Source organism: Anguilla rostrata, chromosome 2 (assembly GCF_018555375.3).
Source record: "Anguilla rostrata isolate EN2019 chromosome 2, ASM1855537v3, whole genome shotgun sequence".
NCBI classification, from domain to species: domain Eukaryota; kingdom Metazoa; phylum Chordata; class Actinopteri; order Anguilliformes; family Anguillidae; genus Anguilla; species Anguilla rostrata.
Window position 1 is genome coordinate 73374731 of NC_057934.1, and position 13014 is coordinate 73387744.

General features: G+C 41.3%; 1 long non-coding RNA gene across 1 annotated transcript; it reads right to left on the reverse strand.

Annotated features, from left to right (window-relative positions):
* On the reverse strand, positions 1-12727 carry LOC135249464 (uncharacterized). The gene is made up of 3 exons (XR_010328683.1): positions 12280-12727; positions 9888-9922; positions 1-504 (listed from the first exon to the last, which is right to left on the reverse strand). It is a non-coding gene; the product is annotated as an uncharacterized LOC135249464 (long non-coding RNA).
* Positions 12728-13014: the final 287 nt, after the last annotated feature.

A 13014-nucleotide genomic window follows, 5' to 3' on the forward strand; every position in this document is an offset into this window, starting at 1 on the left:
CTCCTGCACAGTGTCCCCAGCAGTATCACTGCAGAGTCCTCTTGTAGTGTCCCCCAGCGGAGTCACCTCCTCCTGTACAGTGTCCCCCAGCAGAGTCACCTCCTCCTGTACAGTGTCCCCAGCAGAGTCACCTCCTCCTGTACAGTGTCCCCAGCAGAATCACCTCCTCCTGTACAGTGTCCCCCAGCAGAGTCACCTCCTCCTGTACAGTGTCCCCCAGCAGAATCACCTCCTCCTGTACAGTGTCCCCCAGCAGAGTCACCTCCTCCTGTACAGTGTCCCCCAGCAGAGTCACCCCTCCTTTCCAGCTGGGACGGGTGCTTTATCAGTGCCTCAGTGACTAAATCGAGCGGGGGGCATGAAAAGGCTCTGAGCCGCTGATCTTTTTAAACATCATTTTATTGCCGTCAGGACATTTGTGGAGGGATTAAATGGGCCCACCGTGGGGTTGAGCTCAGAATGCATGAGACTCGCACAAGGCTCTCCTGGGCTTCTGCGTTCCACCTGACAGAAGAGGAGGAAAAAAGAGCAGAGAAAGAGAGAGAGAGAGGGAGAAAATCTGATTAATATCTTTCCCTTGCATGCCGAATGAACTAAATTTCATCTCTCAACACCAACTCAGGCGTTCCGCTGTTTCCAGGGACAATCAAGTGGTGCTGGGATGCCTTTTTCAACAACTTTTTTTCCCACAATGTAATGTCATTGGCAAGAGACATCCGTGCTTTTTTATTAGAATACCTGTGGTTACAGTACAGAGCAACATCCACTTCCCCGCCCTGTAATGATACTGTTTTTCCCAAGATGCATCAGAGTGGGATGTTTTCACTAACTGGATTATTTTAGGCATCAGTGGCAGAGTGACAGAACTTTCAAAATGACAACACCGATCTGTGTACCTGGTGAGTTTTTTTTATAATGGTCTATGCTGTAATACAGACCCTCCTATAAGTAAGCAGCAGAGGGGACAGGCGGGACACAGGAGTTGGGGATCTGGCTCTCCTGTAGAGTTTGAGCAACGCGCTGTTTCCCGGAGATGAGTGAGAACGGTCTGAAATCAGAAGCGGCCAATCGGAGGGCTGCGTGCCGCACAGCTGGCCCGCTGGTATGTGGAGGCCGTTACTCAGCCAGGTTGAGGGAAGTGACTGCATTTGTCTCTCATTTGTAAAGCGTGTTCTGCCTCGGCTCGGCTGATTGGGCTGCTCAGGCCAAATTAGGGCGACATGTGGCTGCAGTTCAGAGCCGACCCCTGGGGTCACAAAGTGTGTTAAACATGTGGGCATGTGGGCAAAAACCCTTCAGGCTCGCGACCTGCGCTTTACCTCCTCCCCAAAATGGACAGAGTCATCGTGATTTCAACCAGTCACAGTGTTTACGTTGTGCCGACAGAGAGCTGCTTTTTGATTGTCTCGTTCCAGGCAGTGATTGACAGCTTATAGTAGCTCAAACAATCATAGGGTTCATGGAGCCTCACAGTCCTGTTACAGGCAATGGTGCCTTTGAGCATACATGCACAGCTGGGGTTCCAGCAGCACATGGGGGGCCCCCCAACCCCTCCCTTCTGTCCACTCACTCCCTTCTATTTTAGAGCAAATGAGTTCCAGTGCTACATGCTGCAACCTGGGACACATGTGAAATATGCTAACTCAAACCAGAACTCAGCAGAGTCCTGGCTAACCGGCGTTAGCTGCTAACGCAAACCAGAACTCAGCAGAGTCCTGGCTAACCGGCGTTAGCTACTAATGCATACTAGAACTCAGCAGAGTCCTGGCTAACTGGCGTTAGCTGCTAATGCAAACCAGAACTCAGCAGAGTCCTGGCTAACCGGTATTAGCTGCTAACGCAAACCAGAACTCAGCAGAGTCCCGGATAACCGCCGTTAGCTGCTAGCTCAAACCAGAACTCAGCAGAGTCCTGGCTAACCAGCGTTAGCTGCTAATGCAAACCAGAACTCAGCAGAGTCCTGGCTAACCGGCGTTAGCTGCTAACTCAAACCAGAACTCAGCAGAGTCCTGGCTAACCGGCGTTAGCTGCTAGCTCAAACCAGAACTCAGCAGAGTTCTGGCTAACCGGCGTTAGCTGCTAATGCAAACCAGAACTCAGCAGAGTCCTGGCTAACCGGCGTTAGCTGCTAACTCAAACCAGAACTCAGCAGAGTCCTGGCTAACCGGCGTTGCACTAGCTTCAGCTACAGTCCATCTGTGGAAAATCCATCAGCTGTCCGGACTTACAGAGACACAGACCCTCAGGGTGTGTAAGTCCAGGCCTGATGCTCTCTTGTCTGTAGATGAATGTACTGTAATGGGTAAGGAGCTGGTCTTGTATCCTAAAGGTCACAGGTTCAGTTCCCAGGTAGGTGCTGTTGTACCCTTGAACAAGGTACTTAACCTGCATTGCTTCAATATATATCCAGCTGAATAAATGGTTGCAATGTAAATGCTATGTAAAAGTTCTGTAAATCGCTCTGGATAATAGCGTCTGCTAAATGCCTGTAATGTAATGTAAATGATGATTGGGCTGAATGGCCTGTTCTCCTCAGTATGTATTCTTATGCTCTTATGTTCTAGATGGGCTGAATGGCCTGTTCTCCTCATTATGTATTCTTATGTTATTATGTTCTAGATGGGCAGAATGGCCTGTTCTCCTCATTATGTATTCTTATGTTATTATGTTCTAGATGGGCAGAATGGCCTGTTCTCCTCAGTATGTAGTCTTGTGTTCTTATGTTCTAGATGGGCTGAATGGCCTGCTCTCCTCAGTATGTATTCTTATGCTCTTATGTTCTAGATGGGCTGAATTGCCTGTTCTCCTCATTATGTATTCTTATGTTATTATGTTCTAGATGGGCAGAATGGCCTGTTCTCCTCATTATGTATTCTTATGTTATTATGTTCTAGATGGGCAGAATGGCCTGTTCTCTTCAGTATGTAGTCTTGTGTTCTTATGTTCTAGATGGGCTGAATGGCCTGTTCTCCTCGTTATGTATTCTAATGTTCTTATGCTCTAGATGGGCTGAACGGCCTATTCTCCTCATTGTGTATTCTTATGTTATTATGTTCTAGATGGGCAGAATGGCCTGTTCTCCTCAGTATGTAGTCTTGTGTTCTTATGTTCTAGATGGGCTGAATGGCCTGTTCTCCTCAGTATGTATTCTTATGCTCTTATGTTCTAGATGGGCTGAATTGCCTGTTCTCCTCATTATGTATTCTTATGTTATATGTTCTAGATGGGCGAATGGCCTGTTCTCCTCATTATGTATTCTTATGTTTTATGTTCTAGATGGGCAGAATGGCCTGTTCTCTCTCAGTATGTAGTCTTGTGTTTATGTTCTAGATGGCTGAATGCTGCTCCCTCAGTATTTTCTTATGCTCTATGTCTAGAGGGCTGAATTGCTGTTCTCCTCATTATGTATTCTTATGTTATTATGTTTAGATGGGCAGAATGGCCTGTCTCCTCATATGTATACTGTTATTATGTTAGATGGCAGAATGCCTGTTCTCACATTATATTCTTGTGTTCTTATGTTCTAGATGGGCTGAATGGCCTATTCTCCTCATTATGTATTCTTATGTTATGTTCTAGATGGGCTGAATGGCCTATTCTCCTCATTATGTATTCTTGTGTTCTTATGTTCTAGGTGGGCAGAATGGCCTGTTCTCCTCAGTATGTAGGGTGGATTCAGCAAATGTGGGACACTTTTTGGTAGATTCAGTAGGAGACTATCGAAAACTTTTTTACTTGCACCAGTGATGTTTAAAGACGTCAGTCCAAAAAAACAATTGTTGAATGACAGTAACTATTGCAGCAACAATTCAATTTTTTTTTGATTGGCTGTTGATTCGTGCATAGCAGAGTAATGCAAAGCTTAAGTGTCCCACTTCTGCTGATGTCCCACATTTGCTGAATCCACCCTATTCTTGTGTTCTTATGTTCTAGGTGGGCAGAATGGCCTGTTCTCCTCTGTATGTATTCTAATGTTCGCAATTTCGTTATTCATCCCCTATGGCGGAACTGGTATTAATTTAACGTTAATTCTAACGTAAGTCTAAGCTCTTGAGAGCTCGCGGTTTATCTACCCATTTCTGCATGAATGTCAGACTTTTACCATTGACATCTACAAAGCACTATTTCTATAAAACATTGAACATTGACTTCGAGCTGGAAATGAATGTGTTGTTTTCAGGAGAGTGTAGGCAAGCACTTGGAAGTTGGCTAGTTTCGCGGAAAGCGGAAGTACCATAGGTTTACATTTCTTAACGAGAAGCTTTGGGTGGCAAAAACAACTTAATAGCTGTGCAAAGAACTGCATTTTAGTACTTCTCTGAGGTCCATTGTCTTCACTACAAAAATGTTTTTTCCCCTAACTAATTTATAGACATTTCGCGACATTTATTTCACCACGTATTTAACCTGTAGCCTACGTGTTCCCGTGTTTCCGGTTAGAGGCAGTGGGGCACTCTTAGAAATCACATTTTTCGGATCAAAGGCATATGCTGCTTTCAATTAGAGGTTAAAAATGAAAGTCAGAGTTTGTAGCCCAAGTTGCTACGCTACTCGAAACGCGGACCAGTTTTTTCTTCTTCTTGGAAACCATATAATGCAAGAAGCTGGCACGTGGTTTAAATGAAATACTCTCACGGACCACCAACTGTTTATCTTCGTCAGTATGTGTTAAATTATTTTTGCACCTACAGGCCCTGGACAGCAGCACTGTGCGTCTGCATCTGATGCTACGCAACTGTTATTGATTATAGTGGCATTACCGATGCAGATCAGGCATGTCTAAAGTTTACTGTGTGTGTGTGTGTGTATTTTTTGTTGGGGGGGGAGGGGGGCGTGTGATTAATGTCTTACCTTCAGAAAACAGTGGACACTAGAGAGAGGAGTGTACGGCCTAACCGTAAATAATGATTTGCCTTTTCCCTAATAGGCTAAGCGCGTGCATATTCTTTAATGCTGCTTTTTTGCATATTGTTGCAATTTATGCGGATCCTATGGCGTCAGCAGAACGAGCAGTCCATCATCCGGCGGTAAATCACAGCGAAGACGGCATTTAATTGCAGCCGTGTTTCATCGCGTTCCCGGCGTCCCGCGTCGAGATTCACTTTCTGCCCGATTGTGGCCGCGGGGGGGGGGGGGGGAGAACTCCCTTGTGGCGATCCAGCTCAACCCCCCAAGTCTCAATCTGCATTATACACATAATCAACCAGTGGACCGGAACACAAGTCGGGTCACCCCGCTAATGGCAACCAGCAGCTCAACTCTGAGCGTGCTGTCCCCGGAGGAAACGCGTGTTTGCCTGACGTTGCTTTCCAACATGCATTTGCTTGACGTTAAGACAGACAGACCGACAGACCGACAGACACACTCGCCTACTAACTGCCGAAAGCATATATGAAATGTGGAGGTTTCCCCCACAGTAGCGGAGTATCCGGGCAAAACATCCCTCCGACTGCAGCAAAGAAATAGCGTCCTCGAGAATACGCGCGACTAATTTATTAGAATGTTGGCTCGAGTTAAAGCATGTCCCTCGGGACGTTTTTACGTTCACCCCTACTGACGTGTTTAATGTATTATACACGATGCATTAAATATATATTCCATTATAAAACGAAATAAATTAATGAATATCTTAATTGTTCAGCTTAAAAGAACACAATGCGTTTTTCCACAACTTTAATAGCCTGCTATAAACCTTTTCACATTGCCATGTCTTCTGACATAATACTACAAACAATAATAATAATAATTATAATAATAATAATTCGAACGTGGGTGATTCGCATATTTCTTTAGGGCGCTTGGAGCAGACTTGCGTGACTTATGTGTAATTTTTGCTAAATTTAAGATGTGAACGTGAATTCCACTAAACGTGCAGGCCCAAATCTGTATTTCTTTAAGCCCATTGAAGCGTTTTTTTGGCTTTTAAGTCGCGTGTCAAATGGCGTTCCACGTGAAGGTCGTGAAGACGAAACGGCACGCGCAGTAAGAAACGCGTTTTTAAATGAAGTGGTGTTTGTTTTAGGTATCGACGACCTGGTTTACCAGACAGTAACAACAGTTGAGAGAATGCAGGTGTCGGGGCAACGCAATTAATTGTCAGGCACACCTGTATTATAAAAGGGGAAAACAAAGCTGTTCGTTTTTGACGGCGCCCTACAAGAGGCATTGTTCAATAATTTATAGCCTCGTAAATGTTCACGTGTGACAATAATGTTCTTCTTGTGAAAATTACGTCACTGCAGGCCACAAAGCGATCGATTTAGCGCAGCAGTCAGGGTAAGCCTAGTGGTCGAAGTAAGCAGTAAAGTAGTTTGCAGGAAAACATATGAAGAACATTTGTGTTGTAACTGCACTGTGAGCCAATCGAATCGCTTGATACAAACCTGCATATAGGTGCTTAAATTCTAGATAAGTATGTAAATAATAATAAATAAACGAAATTATTATAATAATAATAATTATTATTATTATTATTAATAATAATACTAATAATAATAATAACAACAATAATAATAACAATATTAATAATTAAAGTAGTCCATGAGTAGATGAGATTGCAGTGCTTCTCCTCAGCCAGCCAGCTCATAAAAGCAGCACGCGGCACTCTAAAGCGGAGGGTAGGCCTCTGTATTGTGGTGACTGTTCTTCCCTGGGTGGGAAAGAACACAACGATGCCTCTGGCCTGTGCTGACCACGTGACTGCCCAACCCATACAGCGCGTCACTGCCAGTGAATGGAGTCTAACTGAGAAAAGCACGAAAAAAGTCCCAAAAAGTTGCAAACAGCTGTCACTGGGGTGGCACCCTATGGGTATATAAAACTGAACCCCGAGTCAGCAATGCATAATTCATTTGTGACCTTTTTTGCTTGTAAAGGGTACTTACTAGTACCCAAATAGAGCATTATTGTACTTTCAGGGTAGATCTACATTTGGGAAATTTCCCCAATGAACAAAAAAGTACCCCCACTGTAATTTTACTTAGGGAGTGTAGGTTAACTGGAAAAAAAGGAAAATAATTTAAATTTCATCCAAATGTCATGACACGACGCTTGCAATTTGCAGTGGTTTTGCACTTTTTCACATGCTTTTTCTCGTTGTGGGTTACATGCACGTGCGCAATTCTTTTTTTTTTCAGGGAAAGCTTTTTTGTGATGTTCCCTTCGTCAGAAAATACGTCTGTTCGATGTGTGACTCTTAGTGTAGAAAAACCAACTAAAATCACGCTTTTTCCAAATGAATTTTTTTTCCCGAGTTTTAAAACATCCGGCTGACATATTTAAAGGCGGCAGAAGCCTCTGTAGCTCCCAGCTGTCCATTACGCACTGATTGGGGGTTGAGGTGTATTTACATGTGAAAAGATGTGTGGGTTACTAGGTCAGAATAATACAGATGGACTTGCATCAATACATACAATTTAATAGGCCTCATATCATCACTGTTGTGCTGTTAATAATTATTATAATTATGATAAATAAAATAATAGGGACAATAAATCATAATTATTATCTGAAACCTTTAAGAAGGATAAGTAGGCTCGTGAATATTTTACAATCTCTTTCGCGATTATTATATGTACACAAATGAAATTCTTGCGATTTTGTGGGTGCTTTTTTAACTTTTGGAACTGTTAGAAAACGCGGGTTTTTCCGTGGCTTCACTTGAAATACCAGGCCACCTCACTGGTGTAAGGATACAGTGTTTCTTTTCATAAAACACTGCGCGAGACACGAGGCGGCCTTTGACCCCCCACTGCCACGAGCCCTCTGGGTCAGCCTTGTAACAGCGCATGTACATACGAACCAGGTCCATTGTCTCCGAAAACAGTCCTCCTTATTTAAAAACAAGTTAAAAACAATTTAATTCCATTTATCAGTTTACTCATTCGAAATATATTCCAGGATCTGACGTCAGGTCCCCCCACTTTTGTTGACCTACTGCTCCCAGATCTCACCTTTAAAGAATAATAAAACGTAGCACGCGAGTTCCACTGGAAACGTGGCTCTGGACAGATTTCGTGGTTTTCTGCAGAGGCATTTTAAGTGTACTTTTGAACGGATCCCCTAAAGCACTCCTGAGGTTAACCCTTGTCGTTAAAATCGACAGAATTGGCGTAAGCCCCGATGGCGTGTCCCTCATAGAATATATTGTTATTTTCTCCTAATAGCCTGTGTTTTGCATTTCAGCTTTGCTCGAAGTACAGCTGTTATTGTTAAATGCTATCATCACCATCACTTTCATACTCAAAAGCTCCCTCCCCTGTCCAGTTCAATTTAAATTAACTTCAGGAAACTGTCCACGGGCAAAACCTCCCCCATCCATTGTTCCGGGAGTTGGGAAAGTGTATGCAAAAGACTCGCCGTCTGTTGCCATGTTATCTAAATAGCTGCCCGTGTGTAGAAATGTGAAAATACATAATTTTTAATTGTTGTTATTTATAATTATAATAATAATAATAATAATAATAATAATAATTATTATTATTATTATTATTTATTTTTATTTTTTTATTATTACTATTATTATTGTTTTATTTTTTATTTTATTTTGTTACAATGGGCAAAACTGTGAAAGAATGCTAAATGTGGGTCGTGGTGGCACATGCACTAGCCATTTAAACCAGAACCCACGGTATGATGATGTAGGCTCTAGCCGAATAGGTGGACAGACCAGGGGACATACATGTAACACATATTGTCACCGCGTCTCTCCAAGGTCTTTAAAATGAATCATTACATTTGATTTGATATTCCAGTTTCAATGCTTTTTTGAATTTATAGTTCGTTTTGGCACTACAAATCAAAACTTAATTGCTTTAATATAATAATAATAATGATAATAATGATAATAATGATAATAATAATAATAATGATAATAATAATAATAATAATATGCATTTATGTAGCTATGTATCTCATTCCACATTCATAGTGGTCAGTGTATAATCAACATCATCTCTGAACACTTGTAACTAATGTTTCTGTCAATATTATTGCTGTGAATATGAAATAATTGCTGAAAGGCCTTTACTCAACACACACACACACATATATATGTGTGTGTGTGTGTGTGTTGCGTATAGGCCTTTCAGCAATTATTTCATATATATATATATATCTGTTTTTAAAATAAGTGTGTGCATGTACGTCATCGAATATATATATATATACACACACATACATATATATATGTGTGTGTGTGTGTGTATATATATATATATTCGATGACGTACATGCACACACTTATTTTAAAAACAGAGCGTATTTCTAAAGTAAATGTTTTACTATTTAAAGCAGTTTCAAATGTCAGTTGTTTACTTTTCATATGAATGTCTCCACCACCTAAGCTGGAAGGGGGACGGATGGGCGGACAAGCTTTTAATTTGACATACGATATCTTCCTCCACTGCGAGAATACATCTTGTGTAGATTTTAACATCTGTGCTAATCACTCCTTTACAATAACAGTATTATGAGGTTATATTTTATTTCATACGGATATTTATTTTTTAAAGTTTTGAACATAAACGCATGGGCATAGACGACTTTGGTCAACAAGAAGGCGATCAAACGTGCCGTCGCCGTTGAGAGCCAAAAGTAAACCTGAATATTTTAGTACTTCAAGATAAGTTACCCCTTAATGGCATACAAACGTGTAAGCTGTCGTTAAGACGCGTCGCGTGGGTTCACTCGCGAATGAAGCTAAAACAAATGGCCTGTATGCACGATTTAGCTGCGAACACAATCTTCTGCTAAAATGCCCATTTAGGCTAAATGAAGCGCCTAGTGTCAGATCTCTGGTGAAATCCCTAAAGTGTGCGCTGATCGTGTGGTGGATAAGGTTGTACTGTACCCCTTCGACCCCGACTGCTCCCCAAAATTCTACTCACAAAACGTGGTTCCCTCGCGCGAGGGCTGCTTCGCGCTAAACATCAATAAAAACAATGACATAAATGAATACGTCGTGCAACACGAAACTGTTTCATACCTTTATTTTGTCCTATATTTACCGTGAAAACACAGCAAGCATACAATGACAATTGCACAGAAATCAAATGTTGACGTTGCCTGTCTTTGTTTATGTGTCATAGGGCAGGGCCGCGCGCTTTGTTTGTGAGCGGAATGATAAAGTTGTGTTTGAAGAATGAAAATGAAACAATCTTAAATTAACTGGGCTACACTCTCAGTAACCGCAAGAGGACATTTTACCTTTAGGCTATTGGCGTTGTCCGTCGGGGTATAGTAAGATTTTGTCATAAGTCTCATTCTTTAGCATGTAATGCCCCGGACAGGTGATACGCACACAGAAAGCCATCGCTAACCGTCACGAATTGCTCACTAACAGAAGCACACTATGTAAGGTACACGTTTGTGCAAAGATACACTATATATGTGCAGTATATGTGAAATGCGTTATATTTAATTGTAAGAAGCAAGGTACGCAATGAAGTAGGCTTGGTAAATCAATTCGCTTTCAATTACCAGATTAATTGCAGGCTTTATAAGGCTACGCATTTATAGGCTACGCATCACGCAGTTCCGTAAGTTTTTTTATTGTCATATTAGGAAACTGTCAGATAAATATGCTGTTTCTGATGATAATAATAATAATAATAATAATAATGAGTTAATGAAGGTTGTATAATATTAGCGTAGGTTTTATAGAGCTGCCTAGTGACAGGGAAATAGTTTAAAAGAAACGTTACATTGATATTCTGGACAAATATGGACCTACGAACAGAAATACATTCTCTTGGTTTCTTTAATAAAGAAACAAACTGAACGCGTCCTGTGTTGTTTTGTGAGGGATTTCCAAACGAGGCGAACGATCGCAGCTTATTCAATGCTAAAGTCCGAAGGGCGGTGAGACATTTTATCTTTATTTTTATATTTTCTGTTTTGACGGTGTTTTAAAAGTAAAGTTAAGTGTGTTTTTCAAAGACAAAAATGTTTTTTTTTTAATGTGTGTGTGTGTGTATGTATATATATATGTATATATATATATATATATATATATATATATATATATATATATACCCTCAAATACAATGGCGACAGCATAGGCCTAAATGCTAATTTATTAAGGCTGGTTTTTAACACCAGGTGTTTCCTTAAACTGAGCCAACCGACGACGGTTTCTTTTCATGTCAATACAAATATTTCTGTTCCAGTATGATCAAAAATCGGTCAAATAAATGTTTCTTTGATAAAATATAATTATAAGCGTCTCAGCCTTTAACTGGCTCAAACGATCGTTAGTCTGTCAGCCATGTCCCTCGGTTCAATTCAATCAGCTTAGTTCTTTGTTTTTTATATAGCTATATTTGTATACTTTAGTTCACACATACCCTGCGTTCTTTATTTTTGTGTAAATCACTGTGTGTTCATTGTGTTAAGGTTTAAATGCAGGCCTACTCCGCCCGAGTGCTTAATTACAAACATAAACACTCATATTTCTATTGACACGTTTGAAAGGATTTCAGTACGCTGGTAAACTCGTCTAAATTGGTAAATTAATCAGAGCGCAGGCCTACTTCTACTTTTGGATAATTATGCGAAATCTATATAAATCTACGCAAATTTAATATGATATATACACAAAGGGCACTTTACCGTGTTATTATAATACAATATGGAATTTAGGGGAAATAATCAAGTGTTTCCCCACCTTTTTTGGCAACGCCAGGCTTCACACTTGAGTTAAAATTATATAATGCAGTCCTTTGTTTCGACGACGCTGGTAGGCTCATGTAATCGGTTTATTGTAAGTTTAAAAAAATAATTGTTCCTTTATAAAAAAGAATAGCCGTCTCCGTAGAGCCGTCTTTTGTCATCCGTTAGTTGGGTGGAATTTACATTAATTCTTCCCGTCCTTAGTGTCCTCAGTCGGGGCGATAAGGAACTGCACGCGGTGTGAGTAAGAATATAAATAAACCATATGCAAAACAACATTCGAATCTCGCGCCCTGATGCAGTAACTTTGTCACTGAAGCGCCTCGTTAAAGATGGGTGCCCACACGCACGTTTGTCCTCTGCCGTTTCAGAATTCAAATCTAAGGGCATCTCGTTTTTATTTTTAATCACATAGTTACAAGATAATAACAATTCGAGTCCAATCTTGCCATAATGTAGCTGTGTATCAGTTGATAGTAGTTTAAAAAATAAAAACAAAATAAAAAATACGCTAATATTGTAGCTTTCACGTGAGATTGTTATCGCCCGACTCCCCTCCCCCCTCTCCAAACATTGACCAGTTCCTCGCGAGACGTCTTTCCATCTTACTTCCATGATAGAGCACGCGATTTCTCCAGGAATCTGGGATGCAAGGGGTCATTTCAGTCCCCGCGGTCTCCTCCGGCGTGCGTTTATTATCTTCTGTGCAAGACCCCCCTGTTAACGATGTGCACGGATTGTTGTTGCTGTTGTTGTTGTTATGCGTTTTCTCGCAATCCCGCGGACAACCGCCGCTCTCCTTTGCATGAATTCGTATAGTAGCCTACTTCACAACAAGGCAGATAGCTTACTGGAGACCCGCGGAAAGGAGGGGGCTTCCCCCTCCCCCCGAGCTGAGATAGAGGAGGGGGAAGGGCACCCGGCTGAAAGCGCGAGTGGTTTCCCCGACTCAGAGGCGAAGTCGTTGCGAGGAAATCCCGCAAAACACGTTTCCGATTTAAGGAGGACCCGTGTATTCTTGCGCTGAAACTCATATGTGGTCACGCGCAGCTTATCAGCCGTTTATAGCGGCTAGCGTTGCTGTCCAGCAAACTGTCAGACCACTAACGTTGAGAGGACTTTTAACGTAATAAAAATAAAGTTTTAATTACCTGTTAGTTCTACCCATGTTGGAATGTTCAATAAATGCTTATTGTGAATACTAAGTAGACTGTTTAGAAATATATTCCATGTTATGAGTATGTAAACGAAGCTGTTGGGCGAATCATAAACGACCACCTTAAAAAAAGTTAGCCCGTTTATGAACTACTCTTCGTTTTTAAGACAATCCACTCTAATAATAAT